The sequence below is a fragment of the Chiloscyllium plagiosum genome, chromosome 7 (genome assembly GCF_004010195.1).
Source record: "Chiloscyllium plagiosum isolate BGI_BamShark_2017 chromosome 7, ASM401019v2, whole genome shotgun sequence".
NCBI lineage: Eukaryota > Metazoa > Chordata > Chondrichthyes > Orectolobiformes > Hemiscylliidae > Chiloscyllium > Chiloscyllium plagiosum.
Genome location: NC_057716.1, coordinates 92,705,404 through 92,731,654, shown reverse-complemented (window position 1 = coordinate 92,731,654; position 26,251 = coordinate 92,705,404).

Here is a 26,251-nt window from a genome sequence, read left to right as displayed (position 1 = left end):
GAACTTGAACAAGATGCTCATTAGACTTCAACTGGAATATTGTGTACAGTTGTGGGTGCCACATTATAAGAACGATGTGAATTCATTGGAGTGAATGCAGAAATGATTTACAATAGTAATTCCTGGAGTGAGGAACTTTAGTTATGAGGATTGATTGAAGAAGTTGGGGCTGTTTTCCTTGGAGAGAAGAAGACTGAGAGGAAGTTTGATGAAAGTTTTCAACAGCATGAGCAGGTTGGGCAGAGTAGATAGGGAGAAGCTGTTTCCGTTCATAAAACAAAAACGGAAAGAGAGAGGAAGCAATGTAAGGAAGAGAAAAATCACACACTGAGTAATTTTGCCAATCAGGCTAAACTTTATACATATTGTTAAACTGACCTCGATATGCATTGTTGGCTCCTTTATGATGCAGGATCTTTGAAAATAAAAGTAATAGTTTATTTATTTATAACATTTATAATATGAATAACATTTGCAACAGATAAGTCATGTTTGTTGTTAGATTATTTTATTTCGCCTTATTGAAAGCATATTGATTATTGTCCTGAAACTTTTTCTGCCTGTCACACAGAGAACGTCCTTTAAAACCTGATGAAAACAAATAGAATGCAGCCAGATGTCATCCATATCTGAAGGGGTGTCAATTCTATAATTGTCTGGCATTATTGGAATTCTTTCCTGCTCCTCATCACGCTGATAATAGGTTGAAACTTCAATACGTTTTCTCCTGAGCTGCACATTTGTCATTTCATGTTTTCTGACCGACAAGTCACATATGGTCCCAGCCCCAATGTCAGGCTCTGCTGCACCTCACAAATGAGTGCAACCAGGACCTAAGAGAATGTAGGTGAAGATCAATTGGTCTTGATCTCTCCAGTAATTTGTTGCATTTTGTGAAAGTTTGTGGTCAGGATTCCATCACTTCTTGGTAACTGCTGTTAGAAGTAACTTGGAGCCTTGATATCACATGATATAATGGCTTTGCTGCCAGTTAGCATCAATGCTATTGCTTGACTTCAGTACGGGAAATACATGGATCTTGTTGCATACATTTATGCCCACAAGCAGGTTCAAATGTCAGTCAAATTTGGCGATTAACATTTTACACTCCAAGGACCACAGCAGGATATAGTGGCACGGCATGTTGGCTCAGCGGTTAGCATTTCTCCCTCATTTCCCAGGGACCTGAGTTTGATCCCAGCCTTGGGCGACTGTCTGTGTGGAGTTTGCACATTATCTTTGTGTTTCCTCCTGTTTCCTCCCACAGTCAAAGATATGTAGGCTATATGGATTATCCTTCCCAAGTTGCCTTTAGTGTCCATGGATGTGCAAAAGTTTGGGCCCCATAATCTCAGGAAGGATGGATTGGCTCTGGAATGATTTCTGAGGAGGTTCACAAGAATGATAAGCTTAGCATATGAGGAACGTTTGAGGACTCTGGGACTATCCTTGATGGAGTTTAGAAGGATGAGGGGGAATCTGATTGAAACTTATAAAATACTGAATGGCCTGGACAGAATGGATGTTGGGAAGATATTTCCATTGGCAGGTGAGATGAGGACCCAAGGACACAGCCTTAGAGTAAAGGGAAGACCCTTTAGAATGGAGATAGGGAGAAACTGCTTTAGCCAGAGAGTGGGGAATCTATGGAACTCATTGCTACAGAGGGATGTGGAGACCAGGTCATTGCATGTATTTAAAACAGAGATAGATAAATTTGTGATTGCCAAGGGGATCAAAGGTTACTGGGAGGAAGTGGGAAAAACCTATCAGCCATGATTGAATGGCAGAGCAGACTAATGGGCCAAAATAGCCAAATTTCTGCTCCTATATTTTATGGTCTTATGGTCTTATGGATGTGTTGACTTGGTGGATTAGCCATGGGAGTTGGTTACAGGGATAGGATAGGAGGGTGGGTCTGGCTGGGATGCTGTTCAGCGGGTCAGTGTGGGCTGAATGGCCTGCTGCCACACTGTAGGGATTCTCTGACCAATTGCCACAGATTTATTTTTTGGGACAGAGAAGAATGGGGCAACAGAAGAAGATTTTATTTTACACACAGTAAATGGTAATGACTTGGAAGTCATTGCCTATGGGGGTGGTGATAATTTTTAAAGGAAAATTGGATGGGCGCTTGAAGGAAATAAACGTGCAGGATTATGGAGATACAGTAGGGGAAATGGGAACATAAACAGACATTGCTGAAGAAATTCAGCAGCTCTGGAAGCCACTGTGGAGCGAAAGCAAAGTTACCATTTCAAGCTCAGTGATCCTTCTTCAATGCGAGAGTAGGGCTGACTACATTTCTTTACACCAAGATGGTATGAAGCCAATTAGTGAAATAGCCTCTGTCTATGCCAAAATGATTCTATGAATTTGAACCTGGGGACTCTGTGAGGGGGTGCCCCACTGGACACCCACACTGAAACATCCCTCTGCCATTATCGCCTCAACTACCATCAGCTTTCAGCGAGGACCATCTGAGCAAAACCTAACCCCATAAATTTACCTTTAATCTGGGTGACCTTGACAATCATTGTGCTTACAGCAACAATCCCAGCAATGACCACTGCTCCCAGTGGCACTACTGAGATGGAGGAGCTGCCAGCCATTTGGAACATCATGTATTTGGGACATTCTGCCTCAGCAGGGTGGAGGTAACAGTTAAAGGCAATTAGTTGCATGAACAATGTAAAATTAAGTCCTGACTTCAATGCCCTGACAAGGCAGAGAAACCAGTGTTCTCAAAGATTGCACGGTGGCTCAGTGGTTAGCATTGCTGCCTCACAGTACCAGGGAATCGGGCTTGATTCCTGCCTCTGGCAGCTGTCTGTGTGGAGTTTATATATTCTTCCTCACGTCTGTGCAGGTTTCCTCCCACAATCCAAAGATGTGTAGGTTAGGATATTGCCTGTGTTAAATTTCCCAGAGTGTTCAATGATGTGTAGGCTAGGTGCATTAGTCAGGGGTAAATGTAGAGTAATGATGCTCTTCAGAGGGTTCGTGTGGACTTGTTGGGCCAAAGAGCCTGTTTCCACACTGTAGGGATTCCATGAATGTCACACTTACAAATTAGCTCCTTATGGAAATAAAATGTCCAATTTTTTTTGGAAAAGAAAGACTGCAGGAACACAAGATCTGCTTAAAGCAAAGACAGACTTCCCATCCATCGTTAGTTTACCTAAAATGATCTATGGGGAATAGGATAGTTGTTCATTATTGTTCCTTGCATCTGCCAATAGAAAGGTTGCGCCTTCCGAGAAACAAATTGCCCAGAGAGGTGCAGTGAAGTGAGAAATACATCATATTTGCAATTGGCGTCCAAGCATTTTCTCTATTCCTCCAACTCTCACTATCCACTCCTTTATTTAATTTCAGGCTGTCGTTGATGCAGGCATTCATGTAGACACATGGGAGAGCTGTATGTGGAGTCATCATAGGCCTCTGTACCTGCAGCATGCCATTGGAACTGTTCCCTCTGGGACACCTTGGTCCAACTTCTCCTTCACTCCCAAAATTTTCCCCAGCACCACGGCACCTTTCTATGCAATCACAGAAAGTGTAATAGCTGCCTGTTTACCACCTCCCTCCTCACTATCCAAGGCCCCAGATGCACCTTCCAGGTGAAGCAGTGATTTACCTGCACTTTACTTTATATATTCACGCTTACAATGTGGTCTTCTTTATCTTTGGGGAGATGAAATGCAGACTGGGCACCTGCTTTGAAGAGCACTTACTTTCTGTCCACAAAAATGACCCCAAACTTTCAGTTACCTGCCACTTCAACACACCACCATGTTTCCTGGCCAACATCTCTGTCACAGGCCTACTGCAGTGCTCCCGCAAGCCTCAGGGCAAGCTCAAAGGACAATGTCTCAATTTCTGCTTGGGGACCATTAAGTAATTTTACAGCCTGATTTCATCCTTCCATGTGTTTACCCACCCCACACCCAGTCCTGTTATGACATGTTTTTTTTTTCTGTATTGCTCAACCATTCTCTCCCTCTCTTAGCTCTTATCACTTATTCAGCTTTTCTTCTGCCTGGTCTGCGATCCGTAACTTTTTATTTACTTTTATCTCTCTCTCTCTCTCTCTCTTTCTCTCGGCTTCATCTCAACCTATCTGCTCACCTCTCCCCTTCCCCAATTCCCTCCCCTAACTTCTACTTCAGCATAAGTACCACTTTTTGACTAGCTGCTATCAGTTCTGATGAAGAATCACTGAACTCTAAACGTTAATTCCACTTTCTCCCCACAGATACTGCCAGACCTGTTGAGTTTCACCAGCAATTTCTGTTTTCGTTGTAGACCTCTGCACTACTTCCCCATGAAGTAAATGAGGTTCAAGGCCCAATTTAAGGTGAATCTTTGGTTTGTTAATTAGAACACACGCTTCAGTAATAACCTCTAACCTATTTTCAACCCACTGTTTATTTATTTTATACCATGCAAATTCAGTGTTGCTGAGCAGTGATTCTAAAAATAGCATAGTTTAAATGGACAAACTAGAATCACCGTATGTGCTCTCCTGACCTTTTTGAGGTAACCCAGTGACAAGAGAGTTGTCTGTTGTTTGTCAATCAACTGTCAACTGGGAATAGATACCTTTATGAAAGATCCTCCACATTTCTGTTATTTGGAGGGAAAGAGAAGGGGGAATGGAAGGATGCTGTCTTAGTTTGAAGCATAAAAAAACACCTCCACCCCACCATTAGGTTTTGTAGGCTTAAGGGCAGCACGGTGGCTCAGTGGTTAGCACTACAGCCTTGTAGCGCCAGGGATCCGGGTTCGATTCCAGCCTCAAGTGATTGTCCGTGTGGAGCTTGCATATTCTCCCTGTGTTTGCTCTGGTTTCCTTCCATAGTCCAAAGATGTGCAGGTCAGGTGGATTGGCCATGCTAAGTTGCCCATAGTTTTAGGTGAGTTAGACAGAGGGAAATGGGTGTGGGTGGGTTACTCTTTGAAGGGTCGGTGTGGGCTTGTTAGGCCAAAGGGCCTGTTTCCACACTGTAGGGAATCTAATCTAAATCTTCATGTTTATTTGTTAAGGTTTTGCACTATTTCAGAAACTCTTACACTTAAGTTTCTTATTTCCTCAATAATTCTCTTGAGCATGAGGCTAAAGATAACTTCATACAGTTCCAATTTTATATCAATGACTAGAACTTCACAGATGCTTCTTTGCTCTTCAGTGTCTTGGATTATTGACTATCAGTGAGCTCCAGAGCCAGTTAAATGGAGACTACAGTTCAATGCAACCGCCATTCTGAATTACTTTACCAGTTATAACGAAAAAGAGTAATGCTTTTTGGAACATGTGAAGGAAGTATTCTTAAAATGGATTCCTCTCTGAAAAATATGATCTGACTTGTCTTTTACTCTTTTTCCCGTTGTTTTCAACCCTATGAGCCTTGCCCTATGACAAGTTTTCTCATTTAAAAGAAAATTGTGTGAGAACTAACAGCTCTTAAATAAAATAAAAACACTACTGTTATTAATTAATAACTAGAAGTACAGAGATTGCTTTATAGCATTCTTCTTTTGAAAGAAGTGCATTTAAAGCATTTCACTGCATTAATGTTAACAGCCCCTGTTCAAGTATAAAACAACAGCGAAAAGCTCAATTTATCCAGTGTTCTTGAAATAAATAGCTCTCATCATTTGATTAATCACATTGTAGTTTCCAGATAAGTAGAAATTGCCATTTAATTAAACCAGCACAGTATTCTGTTTCATATACAATGACTAACAAATGATATGCAATGTTTGTAAAGAACTGATTTATTGTTTCTTACCATTGTGAAACTATCTTATTTACCCAACAAACTCATTATACACTCAATTATCATGTTTTTCAGTTTATCGTGGTTCACATAAGCAAATCAATTTGTAAATATAGCTGAAAAATACTGAAAAATCTCCCCAAAATTCTTGCACAGCGTTACATGTGAGTGGAATAAATCTATATAAAAAAACAAGTCTGTTGTTCCAGATAGTTTCAGCTTTAAGTCTTCAGCACTCATGATAGTTAAAAAAACAACATAATATTATTCTCACAGGATGCCTGGTCAGTTTTCAATATTCGCATGTTATAACTCCTCTAATGAATTTATTGCTCTCTTTTATTTATTGCTGTCCTCCATTCTTGAAATTGCTGACTCATTCAAAAGCCTATTACATGGCCAGCAGTCATTATTCAATCTAGACTGAAGTGATCATTCTTCATGCGTTGCTCAGATAACACAGAAGAAAGGAAAGAGTAACAGCTCGAATCCACATGCCTTTAGTGGAGTGAAGCATTTGAAATACAGTTTGTTATTAAGGAATAGGACACAAAGCCAGAACTGCGTGGAGGTTAGGAGAGGTCACCAGAAGCAAGAGAAAGAAAAAATATTTTATTTCATAACTGTGGCTGCAAGGACATGTCAAAGACAGGGAATTTTGCAGTGAGTAACTCACCTCCTGATGAAGGGCTTTTGCCTGAAACGTCGATTTTCCTGCTCCTCAGATGCTGTCTGAACTGCTGTGCTTTTCCAGCACCACTCTAATCCTATTTTCCCAATGCCTGTTCATCATCTACAAGGCATAAGTCAATATTGTAATGGAATACTCTTCACTTGCCTGGATGGGTGCTGCTCCAACAACATCATTAAGTACAAGTCAGACTGCCCTCCACCACCTTCACTTTTTACACCCTCCAGTGCTGTGCACCAATCTGTGTCATCCACAGGATGCATTACAACAACTCACAACAACTCCTTTGTATCATCCAAACAGGTAACCTTCACCATTTAGGAGGACAAGATTAACTAATGCTATGAATCCATTAGCTGCAAGTTCCCCTCCAAGCTACACACATCCTAACTTGAAATTGTAATGCTATTCCTTCATTGTTGTTGGATTAAATTCCTGGAATTTTGTTCTTCACAAAACTCTGGGTACACCTACACAACATGGATTCCAGTAATTCAAGAAGGCAGCTCACCACCACCTTCTCAAGGCCAATATGGTCATATAATGAATGCCAGTGAAAAATAGAAAAGATTATTCGAGATGTCAAATATCTGCCATATTTTGCATACAATAGTGATACTCAGTCGCAATATTTTTATGAATTGTTTTCAAGATTGTAGTATGGGAGTGATAATTGAAAAGATAATTCATGACTGAAAGCTTGACTGACCAACAATGGACCATGGCTCTCATTGACTTGTACTGGACGATTTGCGTACATGGGGTATGAAGCTGGAAGAAGTTGGCTAGAATGAGAACATTGATCGCATGGAAATATTGATAAAGTTCATGTGTAGAATTGAGATCAGTTTAAATCTCCCCACCCATTCACCACAACCGCACAATCTCATCACCCACCCTGAACCTATATTTATTCATGCAATATTTGTAATTCATAAACATCTTCACTTCCTTTCCTAATTTCTAGCTTCAAGCATTTAGCCATCTGTTATTTTCTATTTAAACACTCTATAGATCATTCTACCTGTATGTTTGCACATGTATGTGTGCATGCATTTATGTTTTCCCTCCATCATCTCTTTTCTTTATCCTCTTATGTTATTACAGGTAATCTGTTCCTTACCCAGGCACATACCACACTTACATTAACTTGTCTATTTCTCACCATACATACTGCATGACCTGCTGAACTTTTCCAGCAGTTTCCAGTTTCCATACAAACTGGATAGCTTGCTTCTACTTTGGGCCACTACAAGGTATAAAGTTTTAGTTTGCATTCTTATGAATCTCCATGAAAGCACAAACTGAACTGTTTGAAAGTCATTAAAAAAACTGATAAGAGGATGGAAGAGAAAATCCTCAACTATGGGAGGTTAAAAAAAAATTGCAATGAAATAATCCATCTTCACAAATTATCTTGACTAATAGCAATACAGTTGAGAAATTAGTTAGTCTGCATTGAAACAGCAGAGAAGGAAATGCCATCTGAATGCATGAAAGTGTCCGTACCATAATACTAGAAACAATCATTTCTCACTCTATATTCATCACTCATCTAAATGGTTTGGTATAGCTGTTAACAATGAAATAATCACATTTATCATTCCCATTGTGTCATGCAAATTTCTAATGTCATGCAAGTTGATGAAAGAAATTAAGGACTAAAATAGAGTTTAAAAGTGCATGACATGAAAGGAAGTGAATCTACAGAGATGAAACGTCTGTCAGATGGACAATAAAGAAATAAAAAGAAGAAAATGTTCCCAAATTCTGCAAAGCAGATAAGAGAGCCACAGATAATTATATTCTTATTATAAAAGACAGACATTAATCAAAGACATTAATTGGGAAAAGCTGATTCTGAGAAGATGAGAACAGAACTAGAGAAAATAAACTGACAAAGAAATAGGAACACAGTGAGAATTAGCTGAAGCAGTGATCAGTCAGAGAGAAATATGTCCTGCAGAAAAGGAGGGAGATAACCAGTAATGATACATCTTGGATGAATAAAGAAATAGGACAAAAATTAAAGGATAAGGCAAACTAAGTATACAGACAACAAACAAAAAGATGACAAAGTGAAGTGAAAAAGTTAGGAACTAAATTTTAAAGAAACATTAAGAACACAAAGAGAAGCACAAAGATAAATAGTCAAGGAAGATTAAAAAGTAAAATCGCTGGTAGTACAGAACTCATAAAGTGCTGAAAAGAGAGATATTTTGACCAAACACTACAAAAACAGAAACTTCTGGAAAAGCTCAGCATACCTTTGAATCTAAAAATCTTGAGTTCAAATCCCACTTAAGCACAAGACAAAAATTAGGATAATATTCGAATGCAGTGGGGATAGATTGTTCCATTGGTTGCCTTTTGGATGAAGCATTGAAATAAAACACTGCGTTCCATCTCAGTACAAAACAATCCCACAGCACTATTTTAAAGAAGACAGTGAAGTCCTAGCCAATAGTTATCTCTCAGTCAACATTAGAAAAGCAGATTTTCTGAACGTTATTACATTGCTATTTATAGGAACTGATTGTGTGAGTAAGCAGACAAATTGCCCATATGCAACAGAAGATATTTATTGGCTGTAAACTGTTTTTTTGATTTATTATCATTGTCAAAGATGACATCTAAAAGTCTCATTTTATCTTGGTTTGATACAAGAACTGATTTGATTCTTCCTTCTATTGCATCCAATTCCGTGTTAAAATCAATGGAAAAGAATTGATGCCTGGAGTTGCGGGTCAGATCATGATGACCACAGAAGTCTCAAATTCTAACATAGCTATGTAAAAATCTGCAAAATGCTAGTACAGAAAACATAGCAACAAAAAAAGACACAGGAATTAAGAGTAGCAATTGGCTATGTGTCCCTTCAAGCCTGTTTCGTCATTCAACTGATGAAGATCATAGCTGCTCTTGTTGTGATTTCAGTTCTATAAGGAGGCAGGTTCAATTTCAATATTCAAGAGAGCATTGGATGATTATTCAAATAGAAATAATGTAAGGGGCACACTAAAAAAAAAGGATATGGGGAGAAAGCAGGAGATTGCCACTAGATAATAACACTTGTTTGAAGAGCCATTGCAGGCACAATGGGCCAAATGGCCAACTTCTGCAGCATAACATATCTATGATTCTGTAATAGTGTTTGACTCCCTTCATTATCAATTATATATCTAGCTTTGCCTTGGATAAATTTCTCCTCATCTCCATCTTATTACTAAACTCTATCCCTTAGTTCTAGACTAGGAAACATCCTCCTAATGTCTACCCTATTATGTCCCTTTATATTCATGCACCAGGACATGCAGATCTATCCGCACTTCCAAACTCTGCAATATCTCTCAGCTGATAATGTACTGCTTTCCATTCTTCTAGTGAATGTGGACAAGTTCAAATTTTCTCACATTATGCTCCATCTGCCAATGTTTTTACTCACTCACTAACTTATTTACATTCCTTTGCAGACTCAACCTTCTCTTGTCAACATATGATTTATATTAAGATTCAACACAAATGGATTTGAATGTCAACATAGATCTTTGTTTACGATTTCTGCAGGTTTAATATTTAACATCTTGGTTGTTTTTCAAAAGCACCTTAAGCGTGTTGTGTCTCTTCTGAAAACCAGAATATGTTTTTGATTGCATGTGTTGTCAAAAGTCAGATTTATGCTAGTGAGCTAGTTGCCCATATACTAAAGAGACAAATCTTGACACACATAGTAGATTGGTTCCATTTACTCTGAGTTTTACTGAACAGCATTGTTGGTCTAATAAAAAATATTTGTTGATATGACTACAATGCTATCAATGTCCTCTGTGGAATCTTTCATCTTTATGAGTCAGTTCTTTTATTTTGTTCTCCTTAAATGTTTTTCTTTTCATCAAATTTAGTTTTAAAACCTTGAAGTCCAGGTATACTGAAATGACATAGGCTTCAATTTTTCATAGATTAACCAGATTCAAGTAATCTGAGATTAAATGAACACTAAACTCAAAAATAATGAACATTCAGCTGAAATAAACAGCTTGCTCCCGTGACCCTATCTATTAAATGACAATAAGCTGTATTTTTTCCCCATGTGTAGTACAGATAAAGTGAAAAATATTATGTTTTACTTATCTTAAAACTTTGTTGAATTAAAATAAAGTGTAAGCACAGATCCAGGCCATTTGGCACAAATGGACCATTTCACAGCTGCATGCACCTCAAGAGAATCATCTATCAGCTTTACATTTTAGTGTATCCATCTACTCCTCTCTCTCTCTCATCTGTTTATGTCTCCTCACCTTAAATACATCCATGATATTTATTTCAAAAAATACCTTGGAATACTAAAGTTCTTGGCTATTTTTATCATTCCATGTATTAGGTGGTTATTCTCTGGGTGCAATTCTTTTAAATATTTTCATGAGGTCAGTGTTTTTTACCAATTGTGGGTCACCTTCTTGAACCACTGCAGATTATGTGGTGCAAGTCTGTGAACAGTTCCTTTAATTCACTTGAGGAGCTGGGGTGTCACTGGCTGGGCCAGCATTTTTTGCTCGACCCTTGTTTTCTTTGGGTCATTGGTGGTGAGCTGCCTTCTTGAACTGCTGCAGTTCTTGTGCTGTCAGTACTCCCATAATTCCCTTAGGGAGGGAACTCCAGGATTTTGATAATGACTCTAAAGAAACAGGGATATGTTTCTGAGTCAGCCTGGTGAGTGGCTTGGAGGGGAACTTGCAGGTGGTGGTGTTCCCATGTATCTGCTGTCTTTGTCCTTCTAGATGGAAGTCGTTGTGGGTTTCGAAGGTGCTGTCTAAGGATCTTTGGTGAATTTCTACGATACATCTTGTAGATAGTACACACAGATAGATACTGCGTGTTGGAGTGAATGCTTAAGGATGTGTGACCAATCAAGCAGATTATTTATCTTGAATGGTGTCAAACTTATTAAGTGTTGTTGGAGCTGCATCCATCCAGGCAAGTGAGGAGTATTTCATCACACTTTTGGCTTGTGCCTTGTTGGTGGTAGACAAGCTTTAGGAAGTTGAGAGATGAGTTATTCACTGCAGTATTCCTAGCGTCCAACCTGCTCTTGTAGACTCTGTGTATACATGACAAGTATAATTGAGTTTCTGGTCGATAGTAACCTCCAGGATGTTGATACTGGGGAATTCAGTGATGGCAACATTGTTGAACATCAAGAGGTGGTGATTAGATTTTCTCTTATTGGAGATGGCCATTGCCTGCTATTTTTATGGTACAAATAAAACTTGCCAGTAGTCAGTCCAAGCCTGGATATTGACCAAATCTTGTTGCAATTGTATGTGGACTGTTTCAATAGCTGAGGAGTCATGAATGGTGCTGAACATTGTGCAATCATCGCCAAACATCCTCACTTCTGAAGTTAGGATACAGGAGCATACATGGATAGATGTCAATATTGTAAATGTACTGAAAAAGCTTGGCTTATGGAGCTGCAAGTTCTGGAGCACCATTCTTCAGTACTATTGCTGGAATGTTGTCAGGGCCCATAGCCTTTCCAGTATCCAGTGCCTGTCTTTCTTAATATCAAGTGGATTGAATCAAATTGGCTGAAGACTGGTATCTCTAATGCTGGGGACCAATGGAGGAGGCTGTGATGGATCATCCACTTGACACTTCTGGCTGAAGATTGCTACAAATGCTTCAGCCTTATCTTTTGCACTGATGTATTGGCCCTTCCATCATTGAGGATGGGGACATTTGTAGAGCCTCCTACTCTAGCGAGTTGTTTAACTGTCCATCACCATTCATGCTTGGCAGGACTGCAGACTTTAGATCTAATCTGTTGTTTGTGGGATCGCTTACCTCTATCTTCCACTTGCTGCTTATGCTGTTTGGCATGCATGTTGTCCTGTTTGACAGCTTCAACAGGTTGACACCACATTTTCCTGTATATTTCATGCGTCTCCTGACATGCCCTCTTGTACTCTTCATTGAACCAGGGTTGGTCCCTTGGCTTGAAGGTAATAGTTGAGTAGGGTATATGCCAGGTCATGAGGTTGCAAATTGTATTTGAGTTCAATTCTGGTGCTGATGGCCCACAGCAGCTCATGGTTCCCTAGTCTTAAGTTACTAGATCTGTCCCATTCAGCACAGTGAAAGTGCCAAACAACACAATGGAAGGTATTCTCAATGTGAAGACAGGACTTATCTCACAAGAACTGCATGGTTCAGTGGTCACTCTTCCCAATACTGTCATGGACAGCTACAACCAGCAGATTGGTAAGGATGAAGTCAATATGTTAGAAATGGAGTTCCAAAACTCAGTAACAGTGAATGAATGTTGATATGGTTTTAAGTCAGAACTTGATTTATGCCTTTGTAGATCGCAAATTGATTTTATGAAGTCGGGAGGTAAGTTACTTCAAAATTCCCAGCTTCCAACCAACTATTATCACAGTATTTATATGGCACAATTGAACAGGACATGATTGGAGCAGATTTATTGTTCAAGTTCAGGTGTCTTTTTATTATTGTGGAAAACCTCAACAGCTAACAACTCATGCTGAGAAAATCTATTTTTAAAATTAAACTTCGGCTTTTTGTTTAGAAACTTGTGAACACATTAGGTGGATAGAACAGAACATTCTTTCTGCTAACACATCCAAACTGCAGTGACTCCACTCATCAGCTTCCACATATTATTAACAACATACAAAACTAAATTACACTGCAGTTAAGTGTGAAATTCAAGCACTGTTATTCACTCACCTTCAGCCTGGCTGCTGACTTGGTTCCTGTTAGGTGTCCTGTTCACATCAGCGAACATCCAGATTGGCTTTGCAACAATCCCACTATCATAGAGTAACTCTGCAAGTATGAACTTATTCTAATCATTTTGCAAATCTTTTAGACACTGCTTTTCTGCAGGTATAAGCAGAATATCTTCACAGAGACCAATCTATCACTTCCTCTTCTTTTCATCTGTTGTTGCTTCATACTCAGACAATATTTTGTCTAAGATATTGGCAAATCATTCACCTTTCTTTTAGCTTCTTGAACGCTCATTCATGCTCCTAAATATATTGTTTCCTGATTCCTCACACGTTAAATCATGACCATTTTTTCCCCATAAGTCTGGATGGTGAGTTTTGATAGGATATTGCGCAGCGATGCAACAGTCTTACTTTTCTTGACAGGGACTACATCTGTGAAAGTCATTGGAACATGGATTCAAGTTATACCTCATTCCTCTGGCTCACTGTGTGTTGCTTTATAGTGGAAGCAAAGCAGCCTTCCAATCAATCTTCCAGTCTGTTCATATCACTGTCTTGCAGGATCACCACTAAAGGAGAGGGGAATAAACTGACATGGGAAAAGTATGCGCACACAGGATCGGGATTAATACCAGTTGAGATCGCTGAATGTCCAATATCTGTGCGCTAATACCTATGTGATTTAATGTTAATACAGGAAATGGACTATCTTAGGCTGCATTGCATCAATAAAAAGAGATCATATTGCCTCCCACACAACAAGCATAGAAAGAAAAACCAAGAAGTCTTACGAACAGAGATTATTAATCAATAATAGATGTACATGTTTACTTTCTTGTCAACTTGTAAACATGTTGGTTATTTCAGGGATGAAAGATATTATCATTCAACTCCATCAGTCTTCCAGTGAATTGGAAACTCAGCAGGACAGAATGAATACATGCAACACCAATACAACTAAATGGAAGCATGGGGTTGACAGCAAGTGATGATGCAAAACTTAGTTCAGGAGGAAAAACAAGCACAAAGGTTTTGCAAGTCAGAGAGATCAAACAAATAGATTACATAATTATTGCCTGGAGATCTAGGCAAGTATCTGATGCAAAAGGATTCCATGTAAACCTCAGAACACTTCAGTTTCTTTTTTCCAAATGATGAAATTTGGAAACACAGCTATGAGAAATTTGTGTCCTTGTAACAGCATACAATTATAGACATCTATCCATTATTAATAGTGCAAATTGGATTTGATTTAAAAAAAGATTTGTAACCAATTGATAAAGGCACGAGACAATCGAAATTGATGAGCCATGTTCTTTCTAGACTGAAGTAAATTAAACATTTGCTTTATGAACTGTTGGATTGGCCTTTCCTCTACAAACATATGAACAGGAATACAGTCACTATAACTATGACTGTATGTGTATTGGGAACAGGTGTAAGCCATTCAGCCCCTCAGGTCTGCTCCATCATTCAATAACATTTTGGCTCTTCACTTTGTGTTTTGAATACCCAAGTATCCCACAACAACTTCTGAGTCCTGCAATAAACCAAAACCCACCTATCTCCACCTTAAAAAATTTAATAACTCTGCTACCACCACCTTCTGAGACAGATATTTCTGAAGTCACACAATCCTCTGAGAGAAAAAAAAAATCTCCTCATCTCTGTTCTGTCACTTAATGAATGTACAATCATTATGGAATCCATTATAGGGCGTGATCCTCTCTTGCTGATTTTCCACTTTGCATTTAGATCAATTGACTAATAATCAAATGCAAAAGGAATTTGTGCACTCGTGTAGAGAAAAACTGCTATTTAATCAACCTCTTTTTAATCTATGTGATAAAGTATTAGCTGTTGCACTAAGCAAGCACAGATAATCTAGATCCTCTTTTCTGTAATTAGACACAATCCTTTTCCTGTAATCAGAAAAGTCAACGAGTGAAAAAGTCTAAATTATTCCAGATGGCTAGTCCCATGCTGTTGATAAATTTATTTACTTGTCCAGGTTAAACAAAAAATTGATTTCTGCATTTAGTGATAAGACAGATATTTTGTGATGGTTGCTATTCCTATTTAAATCATATGCACATTTTAAAAAGAACAAGTTTGCTACATTTCTTGGGGAGTCATCTTCAGCAGCATGTACGATGTCAATACACATTGCAAACAGGAAGAGTTCTTGTTGCCACATCAGGATCTCTTGATCTCATCAAGGTAGTTTGCTCTGTCAAGCATAACTGTCTTTAATTGACAATTAAAGGCACATTTCAATCCACCAGCTTTCCAAATGAACTGTGACTGAATCTCTTAAAAAATTGCCAAGAGTGGAAGTAGTGACAGGAGGCAACAATGCACCAGATAAAATGTGGTCTGTGTTTAGTTCTATTTTCTTCTTTAACATATGCATTTGTTACTGGATTGGTTTTCCATATGAAGGATTTATCGCCTTTGACCTTGAAGCATTCTTTCTAGTTGGGGCCATCTGAAACAAATCAATACCTAAGTTAATATTTTCCCTCTAAAAATGAGATTTTTGGTCTAGCAACAGTAACCTTTCAGTCAACCACATCTTGAGAGAATGGCTGTGACATGATTAATTCTTGGACTATTTCAAGGCAGTGATGAAAAAGACTCGACTGTCAGAGAGCATTACAGTGAGGTGTCTTTGAATCCAGCACCATTTTCAGCAAATCCCTGACATGCAATGACATACAGTATGTACATTTAATACACTTTACAACAGGCTGTTGTTGCAATCAATTTGCAATCCTATTGACATGATTTAACACTACAACCTAAAAAGCATTAAAAAAAACCTTGTCAGTATTGTTTCGCATGGCACCAAAACGTGATTTGCCTTACCACTGGAGTGCAGAATGGCCATAAAATTGAGGAAAACACCATCATGTTGTCCTTCAAAATAGGCCTGACAAAAATGATGAATTGTATAAACCGTGTTGACCTTCCTTAGTTCCTTTCTTTTATTGAATGCCATCTAGTTAGATGATGCGTGAACATATTGCTGGTAGCAGGACACTCATGATTTATGGCAAGAGCTTTGTCTAAAATTTTCTGAAACAACCTTTACAAGCATCCCGTTGTCCATTATTAAGCTCCCATTTAACAGCAAAGCAAAGGATTCACAGCAGTAAATGTTTGGGTTTCTGTCATACAAATTATTAGTATTGCATGATGCGCTGCCTCTAAGGCTCAGATTTGTTGGAAGAAAAAGAAAATGGAGTGAATTGATAATCAGTCCTTTAAAGATCTGCATCATTCTATAAAGCAGCAGCTGTTGGAAAACATGGAAACTTACTTGGGCAGCTATACCTGCACTCAAATGTTTTTGCAAGACAAGATGTAATGTGTATGAGACTTTCTGTGACTGATGGACACCAGAGGCACCAGTGCATGATCTACACTATGCTTTCATTTGATGAATTTCCTTTTAGTTCTGATGAAGAGTCATTGGACTTGAAACATTAACTCTGATTTCTTCCCACAGGTGCTGCCTGAACTGCTGAGTTTCTCCAGCAATTTCTATTTTAGTTTCAGATCTCCAGCACCTACACTTCTCTGTTTTATATTATTAATTTGATGATGTGGTCATTTTCACAATGCCCTTTGTGAAAATTGGCTGCGTGCAAATTAGCTGCTGCATTTCCTTACATTACCAAAGCAATTACATGTCAAAAGTATTTAATTAATGGTAAAGCACTTTGAAGAGTCCTGAGATTGTTAAAACTATTGTGCAAAAGTTCAAATTTGCCATCTTCAAGTATTTAAAAATTGGTATGTGATATTCATTGTATTCATGAAGGCACCAAACTACTTAGAAATAATTGTTGAAATTTCAAGGTGACCATGTTTTATAACGATCATTTAAAATCTGCCTTTGTAGATAATTAGAATGGGCTAAAGCTACAGCAGTCTTTTCACCTATATTTCCTGTGTTTTCTATCACTTACATGGAACACACCATAATGTGCTGTCAGGCAATGACTTATGACTTTAATTTCACTTTTTACAAAGACTCAAGATATCATGTCGGCACACTCCTTCCCACTCATGAAACAAAAGGCACATTACTCTCATAACTTTATATTGGTATAAATCTGATGTAATTTGCTCATTCTCCTGAGTAAATTCTCGATAATAAAATGCATCTGCATAAATCTAGTATAGATAATACACTGTCCCTCTGGTTCATTACCATTTTGAAACTAGCATTGCTGAGATGTCAGCTGGTGATTTAATATCAGTAATTCATAACATTAGAAACTATTTTTGTGCCTCGCTGTCGACTTGCCCAAGTATATTTGCATTCTTAATGTCTCACCAGTACATTCTAGCCACATTTCTGTACTAGCAGTTGACTATATGGTTGAGCTTAACACATATACGTGCAGGCAATTAGAACTGAGACGAGGAGAAATCTCTTCACTCAGAAGATGGTTCATCCTTTGTAGTCTCCATCCAAAGACTTGTAGATGCCCGATTTATCAAAATATTCAAGACTGAGAATGATAGATTTTTGATGCAATATGAATTCAGATTTGAAGCGTTGGAAGTAGAGTTGAAATGGAAGATCACTTGTTAGCTTACTGAATGATGGAACAGGCTTAAGAGTTGCTAGGTCTCTCTTTGTTTTCATTCCTTAAATTCTTGTGAGCAAATAGCTGCCATGTCAGAACACTCAATCATTTCCACCGAGATAGCCTCAGAATGATTATGAAAAGCCAATGGTGATGGAAGGTTCTGGCATACCCAAGAAAGTTTGCCAAGGTAGACAAGCAGGAGGCTTGAAGAACACAGCGAGCCAGGCAGCATCAGGAGGTGGAGAAGTCAACATTTTGAGTGTAAACCCTCTTTAGGACTGAAAAAAGGTTACACCCAAAATGTTGACTTCTCCACCAGGATGCTGCTTGACTCACTGTGTTCTTCCAGCCTCCCGCTTGTCTACCTTGTACAAATACCAGCAGTTTTTTTTTTTGTCTTCACGAATGTATGCCAAGCATACATGGATGCCAAAAAAGGCATAGCTTACATGGGCTGATCATTTTGTCTGAGTGTCTGAACTGACCAAGAAGGAACTGCACAGTGATTCTAAGCTTGGGAAATACTCATAGTTCAAAAGATGCAAGAAATGCTGAAAAGTGAATCTTTAAAAAAGCATCATTTTCAACAAGCACATGATAGTATGACACTTCTGACAAGAAAGAGCCATAAAAGATTACTCAAAATGACACAACAAATCCAAAGGCAATGAAAGAGAGATCAGTCCATTGGTCAATTTGATGTCCTCTGTATTGGAAAGCTTCTTTGTAAAAATTAGAAATTATCAATATGCAAGCACACAAAACATGCATAAATTCTAAATTAAAATCTCATGGAATAGCCCACCATTGACAGTGATGGATCAGGCATCAGGTTGACATTTCTGAAATGCTATCAAGGGAATATTTTGATTTAGAATGACAGAATTGTGATGGTGCAAAACACCATTTGGCCCCCTGTGCCTTCACCATTTAAATAAGGGGATAAGGTGGGGAGGGTCATATACCTGCAAGACAGCATCCCTCATATTCCTTTCATTTAAGTGTTGTAATAAGCTCAACTGATGTCACCCTCCCAAGTTACTTTCTTGTCATGTTGTGCCCAGATACCTAAATACACCCAAATTCTAAACCACAAACATCTATCGCAAAGTGAGAGATTGTTCTGGTAAATGTTAAAACTGATATGGAGAAAACTGTTCTTCTCTACTGCAATGGGCACAATAATAAAAGTTTGTTCTCATTGCCTTTAAAAGAGCATTGCCAACTAGTAAAGTTTTATATGCTACATTTTTATGAGTTGCAAGCGAGGGATAGCTCCAATAACATGATAGAAATAATTGAACAGCAGCAAAGGAGCTGGTCCTATAAATGTTTTTAATGAAACCAACTTGGTAGTGTGTCAACTGTCAACTCATTTCCAGTTTCAATGTTCAAAACCCGATCTAGTATTTAAAACAAATAGACTCTGATGCCATTCAATGGAGGACCTGAGGGAATGCTACATTGCCAGAGGTTCTATCTTCTTGATGACATGTTAAACTATGTCTTTCCTGTCTTTTCAGGTGGATGTAAATTAACCCAGGGCACAATCTGAAATGCAATAACAGATATTGCAACCAACATTTATTCTTCAGTCAGCTCCTTGTGCATTTAGGTGGTTTAGGTGTATTTTTTGTTTTGTAAGAGTATTATCATTTTCTACGTGTAGGGTTGATGGAGGATATCAATTGACCTGCACTAGAGATTTTCTGACGTTAATCTTGAGTGGTTTAATTGTTACCATTCAAAGGGGATGTAGATTGTTTCAATGGGAGGAAGATTCTCTCATTTTCACTTACACTTGGAGGCAGTGGCAGCAGTTTATAATTAAGCAATAAGTAGGTCCCTGAGTCTCCCAAAGTCACAGAAAGTTGTTATATCTTGTTAGTTGTAATCCAGCCCTTAATCACTAAGATGAAAGGGATTTAGCATCAAAAATGACTGTTTAGCTTTTCTACTTAGATATAAAACTCATGTATTTCCCATTGCCATGTGGAGACAGTAGAAAATGTTAGGTTGAGATATAGTTACAAGCTTCACAATAAACCTTTGAACATCAGTTGAAACTTTGTCTTATGTGGTCTGCAGCCAACTGAGAGACAGAGAGAGCAAAAGTCAGAAGCATCCAAGCCTGCCCCTTAAGCAGAGAAAGTACTTACTTTATTGTTTGCCATGCAAGAATGCAAATTGGAACTCACATTCAGATTGAAGATTGAGTCGAGGAGAAATTAAAGGAGGCTGAAATGTCTGATTAGCCATGTTTGAATGGTGGAGCAGGTTTGAGGAGTCACACAGCCTATTCTTTTTCCTACTTCTTAAAGTTTTATGGAAGCTTTGGCTGTTGCGAAGCTAGAGTAATAAATTTACAGTGTAACCATTATCATCGGAAATGGTTCTGGGAACAGAAGGCACCTGATTGGTAAAAAAAAATGAAGCAAACTATTGGAAGCTGAGAGCAACTATGAACTTCTTATGAATGTGAATAGCAAGTTCACACAGAGTGCACTATGAGGTTACAACAAACTATTAATTTCTATGTCAGTATTTCTAGGTTAGTAGTTCATCTATCTATGAAGTATTAGCTGCCTGTAAAATGAAAGTGTTCAGTCAACAGCGTTTTTAGTTAACTGATACAAGAGATAATAAGACAGGTCATAAAAGTGTACAAGGTGGAGACACTGTCTGACCAGCAACTTAAAATATAATAAAGTAAGTGAGGAACCTATCCACAAAGAGATGTGTGGCCACTGCTGAGGCAAGGCAGGTTTCAAGTGTGTGGAGTACTCCCCTTTCCTTTCGATTTCTAGTTCTGCCGCAAGAGACTCAATCTTCTCCTTGATATCTTGGTAGGCAAGAAGATCTAGTCAGCCGCTAACAATAAGCCTTAATTACCCTTCAACCATTATCAAGGGCTTTACCGTCAACTGGAGGATTATGTAGGATTGAACAAAAATCTTCATCATCTAAAATACTGGACAAGACTCTGCGATTTTCATGCATTGAGCATAGGAGTTGGGAGGTCATGTTGCAGCTGTACGGGACATTGGTTAGGCTTCTTGTGAAATACTGCATACAATTCTGGTCTCCCTGCAATATGAAGGATGCTATGAACTTTGAAAGGGTTCATAGCATGAGGATGTTGCCATACTTGGAAGGTTTAAGCTATAAGGAGAAGCCAAATAGGCAGGGGCTATTTTCCCTGAGCGTCGGAGGCTGAGGGATGACTTTATAGTGTTTTATAAAATCATGAGGGGCATGGTTAGGGGTGAGGGAGCTCAAAACTAGAGGGCAAGGACAAGAAGGGAATGATTTGAAAGGGATCTAAGGGGCAACATTTTTACACAGAGTACGGGACATTTATAAAATGAGCTGCTGGAGGAAATGGTGGAGGCTGGTACAATTGCAACATTTAAATGGCATCTGGATGGACATATGAATAGGAAGGGTCTAGAGGGATATGGGCCAAATGTTGGCAAATGGGACTAGATTTATTTAGGATACCTGATGAGTTGGACTAAAAGGGTCTGTTTCCATTCTATGACTCTAAATGAGACAGCTGGTCTGAACTTTGGGAAAAATACACAAACACAGAGATGGCCACATTGTTCAGCCTGGAATTCCAATTTACACTCTCAGAGAACAATCAACCAAACATAACATCTAGAGAGAAACTAATGTTTACACCCAGCACAGAGAATATGGGGCTTGCTCAGACACCAAACATTCAACTTCAATCAAAATCCATTTGCACACACTCTTAACAATTGGGAAGGCAATTGATTTCAGAAGGTAACACCAGAAAACACAATGGACAGCACAGATTTGAGGGGAAATAGCTCCCCAGGTTTTCAGCCTCAACAAGCAGCTTCGGAACCAAGAACCACAGAGGCCGAAGCAAGGAGCTGGATCAGGAAGCTGAACCAAGAGCATCATTGGAGCAAAGGATGTCCATCCAAACATGAGCTGCCAGACACAGGACTGTTCCCAACCAAGAGAACCAACAGTAAGAACCTCAGCAACCTGGCGCAATTTAAAACTGTGTTTTCATCAGTGGTGAGCTGAAACTCCCAAGACCCCAAAGTTCCGACCTGCCTAGCAGAGAGGGGAAGGCTGGTGGTGACAGTGCATGGGACCTCAAGCTTAGGAAGCCTGATTCATTAGCCTGAAGCCTAATACAACTGCTGTTTAGGTTCTAATAGTACTTGATCTGTTTTTAATTTAATAATTTATTTAGTGACTGTCCTCTGTAAAATTGATAGCGTTGATTTCACTGTTTGTTGCATATACCTTTTTTCTTTCATTATACCTACCTTGTTGTACTTAAATAAACACAGAGATTCATTTTCCCTAAAAGACTTGTCTACTGCCTTCTTCATTTCATATTCCCTAATTAAGTCCAATGTCTGGAACCAGGGATCTGGGGGTGATTCGAACCAACTAAAATCAGCAAATTACTGAGTGCAAACCAGAACTCTACAATAGTTTTTTTTTCAGATTAGATTCCCTACAGTGTGGAAATAGGCCCTTCGGCCCAACAAGCCCAAACTCCACACAGACAGTAGCCTGAAGCTGGAATCAATTCTGGGTCCCTGGCACTATGAGGCAGCAGTGCTAAGCACTGAGTCACCCCTAACTGCCATGTACTCCAGCACCACCACATGATACAGTCCAGAAGTAGCCAGCAAAGATAGCACACCAGATGTTGGAATAACCTCTTGCACGTGACTGCCTCTGTGCTCACCCACATCAGGCCATGCAATTTCAGTCCCTTCTCACAAACTTTGTTTTTTTTTGCCTCGTTATGAGCTAATTTTCCAAAGTTGTCCCCTAGAAACACAAAAAAGGGTACAAAAACTGAAAGAATTGTGGAATGCTGGCAATCTGAAACAGAAACAGAAATTGTGAGAAATCCTCAGCAGGTCTGGCAGCATCTGTGGAGAGAAATCAGAGTTAATGTTTCAGGTCCAGGGACCATTCCTCAGAACTGATAGAACTGAGGAAACAGATTTTTATTTATATAGAAGATCAGGTAAGGAGAGAGGGTAAGGAGTAAACAACAGGTAGAGATAGAGACCAAAGAGAATAAAAAAACATTTAGACAGACAAAGGAGTGTATAATGGTCAGCTTAGAATGAGTGGCTACTAATGGGGACTACTAGTGGCTAACAATGAGTTGTGTGTAATAGCAGACCATGTGATAACAAGGCCTGGAGGGTGGAGGCATTCTTCCAGCTTGAGGTCTACTTCACTGGAGCACTACGGCAAGCCTGAGACAAAGATGTTAGCTTTGGAACACTGTGGTCAGTTGAAGTGGTAGGCAACTGGAAGCTCAGGATATCTTTTTGCAGACACAATTGCAAAGTAGTCACTCAGTCTACACTTCATTTCCCCAACATAGAGGACCTCACATTGTGAGCAGCGAATGCAGTAGGCTAGATTGTGTGATGTGCAGATAAAGTGCTGTGTGTTTGATCCCTTGGATACTGGGGCAGAAGGAAGTAAGCAGGCAGATGTTATACCTTCTGTGGTTGAAGGGGATGATGCTGTAGGCTATGAAGGAGGAGGAGGTGTTGGGAGCAAAGAAGGAGTGGACCAGGATGTCCCAGACGGAATGGTCCTTGTGGAAGACTGACAGGGATGGGAGGGAGGTTGCAGAAATTACAGTTAATGATCCTCTGGATGTGGATGCTGGTGGGATGGTAGGTGAGGACAAGGGAGACCTATCATTGTTGTGGCAAAGAGGAAATGGAGTGAGGGCTGAAGTGTGGGAAATGGGTCACAGTCCAAGATCCTTCAGCCTGCTATCCATCACAGGATCATCTGTGCTTAGATAGTTCTGTGTTTTTATCTGGTTTCAACCTGCTTCAGTTTCCTTTATGGTTTCAGATTCTCTAGAAGTAACATGGTTCTGTTTCACTCTCACTTTTCAGAAGACACCAAAAATACAAGCTTAGAAACCAAGATCAATGCACCTAACAGAACACTTGGCCGGTTATCTGAACAGGCAATAGCTCACACACACTAATACAGTCATAGTGTCATAGAGATGTAAAGCATGGAAACAGACCCTTCGGTTAAACTTGTCCATGCTGACCAGATATCTCACTCAATCTAGTCCCACTTGTCAGCTAGTTCTCCTTGTATTCCACAAAATCTAACCTTGCTAACCAGTCTTCTATGGAGTAACCTTGTCAAACGCCTTACTGAAGTCCATAGAGATTACGTCCACCGCTCTGCCCTCATCAATCCTCTTTGTTACTTCTTTTAAAAAACTCAATCAAGTTTGTGAGATATGATTTCCCACGCACAAAGCCATGTTGGCTATCCCTAATCAGCCCTTGCCTTTCCAAATACATGTACATCCTGCCCATCAGGATTCCTTCCAACAACTTGCTCATCACCAACATCAGCCTCACTGGTCTATAGTTCCCTGGCTTGTCCTTACCACCCTTCTTAAACAGTGGCACCCTGTTTGCCAACCTCCAGTCTTCCAACACCTCACCTGTGACTATCAATGATCTCAGCAAGGGGTCTAGCAATCACTTCTCTAGCTTCTAGAGAAGCAACACGGAGTTCTAGCATACACCTGATCAGGTCCTGGGGATTTGTCCACATTTATGCATTTCAAGACATCCAGCACTTCCTCCTCTGTAATATGGACATTTTTCAAGATGTCATCATCTATTTCCCTGCATTCTATATCTTCCATGTCCTTTTCCACAGTAAACACTAATGCAAAATAATCGTTTAGTATCTCCCCCATTTTATGCGGCTCCACACAAAGGCAATAGACAATAGACAATAGGTGCAGTAGTAAGCCATTCTGCCCTTCGAGCCAGCACCACCATTCATTATGATCATGGCTGATCATCCTCAATCAGTATCCTGTTCCTGCCTTATCCCCATAACCCTTGATTCCACTATCCTTAAGAGCTCTATCCAACTCTTTCTTGAAAGTATCCAGAGACTTGGCCTCCACAGCCTTCTGGAGCAGAGCATTCCATTTACCCACCACTCTCTGGGTGAAGAAGTTTCTCCTCAACTCTGTTCTAAATGGCCTACCCTTTATTTTTCAACTGTGTCCTCTGGTTCGGGACTCACCCATCAGCGGAAACATGTTTCCTGCCTCCAGAGTGTCCAATCCTTTAATAATGTTATACATCTCAATCAGATCCCCTCTCAGCCTTCTAAACTCAAGAGTATACCAGCCCAGTCACTCCAATCTTTCAACGAAAGATAGTACCGCCATTCCGGGAATTGATCTCGTGAACCTACACTGCACTCCCTCAATAGCCAGAATGTCTTTCCTCAAATTTGGAGACCAAAACTGCACAAAGTATTCCAGGTGCGGTCTCACCAGGACTCTGTACAGCTACAGAAGAACCTCTTTGCTTCTATACTCAATTCATCTTGTTATGAAGGCCAGCATGCTATTTGCTTTCTTCACTGCCTGCTGTACCTGCATGCTTGCTTTCATTGACTGATGTACAAGAACACCTAGATCTCGTTGTATTGCCCCTTTACCGAACCTTGACTCCATTTAGGTAATAATCTACCTTTCTGTTCTTGCCACCAAAGTGGATAACCACACATTTATCCACATTAAACTGCATCCGCCATGCATCTGTCACTCACTTAGCCTGTCCAGATCACCCTGTAACCTCCTAACATCCTCCTCACATTTCATCCTGCCACCCAGCTTTGTATCATCAGCAAATTTGCTAATATAATACCATCATCTATATCATTAATGTATATTGTAAAAAGCTGCGGTCCCAGCACTGATCCCTGCGGTACCCCACTGGTCACCGCCTGCCATTCCGAAAGGAAGCCATTTATCACTACTCTTTGTTTCCTGTCAGCCAACCAATTTTCAATCCAAGTCAGCATTTTGCCCCCAATACCATGCGCCCTAATTTTGCTCACTAACCTCCCATGTGGGACTTTATCAAAGGCTTTCTGAAAGTCCAGGTACACTACATCCACTAGATCTCCCTTGTCCATCTTCAGAGTTACATCCTCAAAATATTCCAGAATGATTAGTCAAGCATGATTTCCCCTTCATAAATCCATGCTGACTCTGACCTATCCTGTTACTGCTATCCAGATTGTCGTAATTTCATTCTTTATAATTGACTCCAGCATCTTTCCCACCACTGAGGTCAGACTAACTGGTCTATAATTCCCTGCTTTCTCTCTCCCTCCTTTCTTAAAAAGTGGGACATTAGCCACCCTGAATCTATAGAACGTTGGAAAATAATCACCAATGCATCCACGATTTCTAGAGCCACTTCCTTCAGTACCCTGGGATGTAGACCATCAGGTTCTGGGGACTTATCAACCTTCAGACCTAACAGTCTCTCCAACACCAATTCCTAGCAAATATAAATTCCCTTCAGTTCAGGTCCTTCAGCCACT